The sequence below is a fragment of the Pieris napi genome, chromosome 7 (assembly GCF_905475465.1).
Source record: "Pieris napi chromosome 7, ilPieNapi1.2, whole genome shotgun sequence".
Classification (NCBI taxonomy): domain Eukaryota; kingdom Metazoa; phylum Arthropoda; class Insecta; order Lepidoptera; family Pieridae; genus Pieris; species Pieris napi.
Genome location: NC_062240.1, coordinates 13,336,673 through 13,343,870, shown reverse-complemented (window position 1 = coordinate 13,343,870; position 7,198 = coordinate 13,336,673). Strand labels below are relative to the sequence as shown.

At 33.8% G+C, this 7,198-nt stretch overlaps 1 long non-coding RNA gene across 1 annotated transcript; it reads left to right on the top strand.

Moving 5' to 3' along the window:
* Nucleotides 1–1,389: 1,389 nt before the first annotated feature.
* On the top strand, nucleotides 1,390–6,918 carry LOC125051378. Its single transcript, XR_007117270.1, has 2 exons — nucleotides 1,390–1,743; nucleotides 6,739–6,918. It is a non-coding gene; the product is annotated as an uncharacterized LOC125051378 (long non-coding RNA).
* The last annotated feature ends 280 nt before the right edge of the window (nucleotides 6,919–7,198 follow it).

Below are 7,198 nucleotides of genomic sequence, written 5' to 3'. Positions count from 1 at the left end.
ATATTTATTAATCTACAACATCATTAATAAAAAAAAGATACGATTTATCAATTATTTATTTACAGACTTGCGCTTAATAAGCCACATTCTTCATTTAAGTCTTTCCGAAAGACCGTATCTCTGCACGCCAATCTTCAATGAGTCACTGAGTCACTTCACCACCCAACCCTTGCACGAGACCACTAAAAATCTGTTGTGCTTACGACATACTCTTGAAGTGATGCTGTTATAGCCCAAACTACTTCTAGATCCCATATAAATTGTTTAAACAAAAATTATTTAATTTGTGTTTATTTCTATTGTTGTATATAAATTGGTATGAAAAACTTTCCCAAGAAGAAGTATTTCGAGTTATATTTATTGACGAAATCACGGAGCTGTAAAATATCTTCGTGAACTAAATATATATTTAATTGGTGACGCCACCCACAAGTCTAAAGTCACATCAGACCTATTTAATGCAGCATAAGCACGCGTTAAATAGATACATATTGTTAATTGTTAACTTAACAGCGAGTTGACCATCTTTTTGATGTGACAAGACTGTGTGATGTGTTTATTAATTATTGTTTTTGTTATATACTACATCTAGTAGTATAATAATAAGTAGGTAAATACCTGTAATCCTCCTTCGAATATTTATTCGACTATCCATCCACAAAGTTGAATGGAACGCCAATTATAACAGCAATCATCGCAACATGGAATTTAGCATCCAACCCAGGCCTGAGTTTGCATTCTAGCGTCGACTTTCAAATTCGCTAGCATGGTCCTCTTTGTAAATCTGAATGTTATTAGGTCACAATTTAATTACAGACCGCGGAAGGTTGGTGGCCGTGGGGTCTAACAATGATATTTAAGCCAAGTCTGCGGTTTCAATATCAACATTGCATGTGATTTCACGTGGTCTGCGGTGGCCTGAATAAAACTGATGTTTATCTACAGCACTACATGAACATATTACTAGCTTACAATTTGTAATCAATGCTTCCACTGTATGTGATTTCAAGCTTCATGGCTAGCGGTGAACTCGTACTTTGATGTATAGAAATTTATTAGGAAAAAGGTTTCACACTTCAGTATTATTAAATTTGATATAGATAGAGTATTAAAATTGCACGTCGTTTAGGCCTATAATGATCCCATCCTGCATAAAGACTATATGAGTCTATCCGATCACACAAACATGTATATCGATATGAAGTTATAAAGTTTTAATTCGTATTCGGTCATTGATATAATTATTGAAGGCCCGTAACGCTCGTAAATTAACTAAGAACGGGGTAATCGATTTGCCGCGTTTTTGTATTGAGAGTTATCGGCAATTCTCTGCGACTAATTATACTATTCAAATTTTTATTATAAAAGAAACTTCTTATTCATTCGTGATTAGAACAAGCGAATTTGTATAATATACACGTATTTTAAAGCTGCAACAATTGAAGATTGTCAAAATGTGGCGTCTTATATTTTGCATTGCTGCCATAACTGAATTCTCTTTTGCGAAAGATGGAGTAAAAAAACCATTGTATGACCTTAACAATTCTATTGAATTATTCGAAAAATTTACAAGATGTAATAACCTACGATATACGGACAGAGAGGATAGAAGGAGACACTTGACAGCATTCAGGAAAATGTTAGAACGCATTAGAGAAGGTTTCATCCCCTTGTGCATTAACGAGTTCGCTGACTCTACGTCTGATGAAATAAAAAATGTCGTTTTTGGAAATCCCACTAAAGGTATGTATACATTTAACACACAAAATAACTACTATATGATTCACTATCCTTGATCAAACAAATTAGTTTTGGAAAATAGAGGGCAAATAAAATTTAAACAAATATTATTACAAAAAAAACTACGGGTTGCACTCCGGGAGTGCCGGCAGAAGTGAAAACTTGAATATTAACGTTGTGCATTTTTGATATTTTGGAATGGTTAGGTAATAATATTGCACGAATTGCTTTAATTATCAGTATACAAGTACTATCATTTATGTGGTAGAATACAATATTTATTTATTGCGCATTGTGTACGACACAAACATAACAATTTATATTACACTAGCTGGCCTGGCGAACATCGTACCGCATAACAGTCGATTCTTTATTTTTTTTTAATACTTTTTATTCGGGACTCCGGTCTAGCTAGTAAGATAAAAAAAAGAAAGTTGATAAGACAACAAATACATTATGTCAAAAAATAAAAATTTACCTTCCCGGAACCCCTCCACTAACATTTGAACTTTATGATATGGTATTAAAGTTCAAATTGACTTTTAAGTAATATTACGAATATTTTGTATGGGAATATAGAAAAGTGTTGTTTTTAGACTTTTTCACTCAATATTTTTTAATTTTTCTCTCTGTAAGAACCATCCTCGTACTTCAAGGAATATTATACAAAAATCAGACAAATCGGTCAAGCCGTTTTCATGTTATGTCGTGACAACGGAAAACGGGTTTCATTTTTATATATATCTATATAGATAGATTAAATACGCCGCGTCAGCTGTCTACTCTCCATCCGTCTTACGAAACCTACACAAAATAATTAAAATTAGTATTAAATAATTCAATTGGGAAAATTCACTATTTTTTAAGTTGCCATTTTTTATGTATCGACAAAATCGTTAATAATAAACCTTTAGACGTTCCGCAAAATTAAACCTTAAAGTATTGACTGAAGGTCCAATTCCACATGCATAAATGTATCTGAGGAAAGAGACCAATGAATTGAAACCGTAATTATATAGCACGAAGGTTCATAATCTGTCTAACGAATTTTCGATGAGGACACGTGACCTGACGCGAGTTTAAATTTTTTTACATATTCCAAAAAAAGTGTACAACGCCACTAAAGAAGTTTTCACTTTAAAAAAAAATACATTGACTTCGTGGATAGGAATTGCGTATAAAAATAAGGAAGTGTTTTTAACACATATTACATAATGTCGTCGCGGGAAATGACCAGTATCCATTGTTACAAGAAAAAAACATAACGTCTTGTTTGTTTTTATATTCGCATGCTTTACTTAGGTTTATTACCTAGACTATATTATTATAATAATCAAAGCTATATTAGTGTAGATTTTATCAAGTCAAACAATAATATCTTCGGTACTAAACCTGTCACAATGAAGGGGGGCATAAATTGTAAGATCTTAAAATCGCCAATAAAGTTTGGAAAGGACGTAAATTCTTATGCGATTACAGCTCCACTAAAACTTGAAAACTCGTTAATCGAAGTTGTCCAACTCTGTGTACACTCTCCGCGGCGCCTGACACCACTGTCATTGGCAGTCTCGATCTCTGCTTCTTCCCTGTTATTTTCGTAATAATTCTCTTTTTCTATGAACAATATGTATATAATCAAAAGAGTAATTGATATTTATTTTCTTTATCAGCTGTATTTTTATATTTCATTATATAATATGTAATATTAATAGAAAAATCATTAGACTTCTGGGAACACTTGCTCGTACCACAAAAAAAGAATATAGATGAGTATGTAGATATGTATTACACAATATATTTTAATTGTACACCTTTCATTATCTATGGGAACTAACCTTTTGTAAATACGATCACAATTTCTTTTATCCTAAGTGTGTGGGAGTGGGACATTAAAAGGAAGATATGAAGCAGATGCGTTGATGTGTAATTATTATTTGGGGCTATTTCCCGCTGTCTTTTATTTTATTATTTTAACATATAGCCCTTAGGCTATCCTGAAGCAGATCTCTCGGTCAGGAATATAGTAGAGCAGTAGAATTATGTGAGTTTGAACACGACCGGTGGCAGCCGCACTCCTGTGGCGCACATAAATCGGATGGATTCTGGGCTGTCTGTAATTTACGTACTTGTCGTGTAACAACAGGCGAAATCTATAAAGCTTTCAGGAAGAAAATATTAATTTGGTTAACAGATTTTATTTTACCATTAATTATGTAATAAAAAGTTCGTGAAATAGGTCACAATTCTGCCGTGTCACAATATTTTAATTTTCCTAGTATATTTTATTTAAAAGACGCTTTTTTCATTTTGAATGTTAATATAACGGGATTGCGCATAATATATTTGAAATAAATTGTATGACGAAATCTACATCTTGTAGCAATGAGTTAGTATTTTGGATATAGAGATTCGTCAGATGTCAAGTGGTAAAAGACAGAGCAGATCAGATCTACTATAGTATGTCGGGGTTGGGATCCCATTTTAACAATTCCAGATTTTAAATTCAATTATAAAAACACGTATGGTGCTTTCTCGAAATGAAACGCAACGTATTCTATGGACTCGTGAACGCTTTGAGTAATTCAATTAAAATCATTGACAGCTTAATATAAATTTTGACACGGTAAAAGTTTTTACGTGTAAAATTCGTTCAACGTGGCGCGGTTTTTGCTCCCAAACCGAACTAACGCAGGCGATTTAATGAAATTCACCCGTCGACGGCTTTCAATGAACTGGAGGGCATTAAAATTCCTAGAATCTGAGCTCGTGTTGACTTCATACTAATTTTGAAAACTATTTTGGTTTCCGGTGTGTTGTTTTCTATCGATTTATATATAGAATATGGTTTATTTATCTACAGAAAGTTTATAACTTAATAAATTAAAAAAACGCATTGAAGTAATTTCACTTTATTCCTAAAACTAAAACCACCACTAACATGTTGTTTTTTTTTTATATAATAGGGGGGCACACGAGCTTGCGGGACGACCAAAAAGGGCAGTCTACGCAGCCCATAGACACTCATTTTTAGTGGGTGCGTTGCCGGCTTTTGAGGGAGGAGTAGACTCGCTTTTTTAACATTTGGAGGTCGTCGATCTCTGAGGGAAGACCCCCCCGGGAGCCGATTCCACAGTTCGCTAGTTCGCAAAAGAAAATGCCTTGTGAAACGGACTGTGGAAGACCTCCAACCAACAAGATGATGCTGGTGAGATTTAGAGGTCGTTCGGCTCGTACGGTGTTGAAAAGAGGCAGGAGGGATCAACCCAAACAATTCTTCCGAACACTCTCCGTAGTAAACTTTGTAAAAAACGCAAAGAGACGCAATGTCTCTGCGTAGCGAGAGAGAATCAAGCCGATCAGTAAGACATTGGAGATTGACAGATGATTGAATGATATTTTAAATTAAATTATATTTAATTTAAAATATCAAGAAAGTGTAGTTACACTTTCTTTTAAAGCATCTATCTTGAACCTGAAAAGGCCAAAAATGAGATGGTGTTTGAACTTGTCCTGTTTATGTTTGCAACTGATGTACTTTTTCTGTCTCAGCCAAGGAGATCCGATGAAGCTTTACGAATTAAATTAAATGAAGTGCCGAAGCATACGGCAGTATATTGCGAAGTGAAAAATCCACAATTTCCTGTGGGCTATTTTCTTTTTATGTCAGCGAATAGATTCGGCGGCTGGAGCGGCTCCAGGCGAGTCCGGTTATTGCCGCATAAATCCCTATCTAACGTCAGGTCCCGCTCGTAGGTGTTTATTATCTGGCGAAGATTAAAAATTAATTATGTAAGACATTCGAAATACTATTTTCTTTAGGCAACTGTTTTTTTAATAATTACCAGAACACTGAAGTGGTGTTTTATTAAAGAACGTCGTTTTCTTCATACGGCTGTATTGTATGAGACGATTTATCTACTCCTATCAGATAGTGCCATAAAAGTTTATCTCCGACAAAGTATTAGGAATATCTACGACATTTTCAATTTCCAATATTCTTAAAACATAACTTGTGCGACGTAAAGTATGCGATATTTTATTAAAATATACGCGATGAAGTATTGCTTGAGATAAGTCACATTCTTCGCAATATCGATATTTAATGAACGATCACTGACTTGAGAAAAAGTTAACATAAATGCTAGCGATAGGTAGAACTTAAATAATTTGTTATTATCGTAGATATTATACATTATCAACCGCAGAATCACCAAACAGATCACAATCATCGCAGCCTAAATAGGAAGATATAGTGATCCTATTATTTTAATATTAAAATTAGGTTTTTAAGATAAGTATATAATAATAAATATTTAAACTGTGCTGAATTTGTATCTACTGATTATGCCTTATATAAAGTGTTAATAGTTTGTTATACTAGAGATGCATTTAGAACCTGAAGTTTTTTAAGTTTACTTGCTGAAGCGCTACCCCATACTTCTATCAATTTGTTTTTACTATTTAATGTCCTGAAAACGAAATTGTATTCAGATAATAATGATAGTAATCAGCCTTAATAGGGCTCAAAACCTAAACTTGCACATATACTTACACATATTTTTCAGAAATTACACTTCGAATTGATAATCTCCACTTTCAGTGTTTTGTAAAGTCAGTTAATAGAATAAATGGATTGCCACTTTACATCATCTAATTTTTTCTGTAGTCGATAACAAGAAAATATTGAATTAGTACCTACTAGGCTGGCTCGCCATATATCTGTCCTATTCCTTCCCATTTACATGACTAGAGTCCGTGACACCAAATCCCTCGTCCCGATGCCTAAAGTCCTAAGAAGTGCCTCCATAGAAATAATTCTCAAGGTGTTTTAGTCTTAGTTCGAGCTCAGCCATGACAGGTAAAATTTTGGGTTGCCGGTTTATTGTTAATTACCCACACGTAGGGGAATTGAGAATGATGAATAAACATTTAGTTTTGTTCAAACATACAATGTCGTATTTTATTGTGTTTTGTAAAAAATATTTTTTTCAATTTCAGGTGTTAAAACAGCATAGAGAATTACTAAAGTAGGATTAAATGCAAGAAAAAAAAGAAAAGGACACATGCAAAAAAAATTCTATATGACTTTGACGTTGGAGCAATTCGTCAAGAAATTCGGCACTTTTATTTTGTGAAAAATTAATTGCCGTCGTTCAATAAATTGCGTTTAGAATTTAATAAGGTCATTGACTTCCAACCCAAAATAGATTTTTTAAATTCTCAGACTCGTCTGTTTCTGCTTCAGCAAAAAAGGGCCAAGGGCGATGATACTTTTTTCATGCCCAAAATTTTACTTTCTATAGAAATCTTCATTTCTTCTGCTATAAAACACACAGTAATACGGCGTTGTACCCAGACAATAATAATGATGATGCAAGACGTTCCGTGCGGGGTTGTCTCTGATAGATTTTCCTCGTTTGAACTCAGAATATCATGAATCCCTCATGTTGCTCTCACG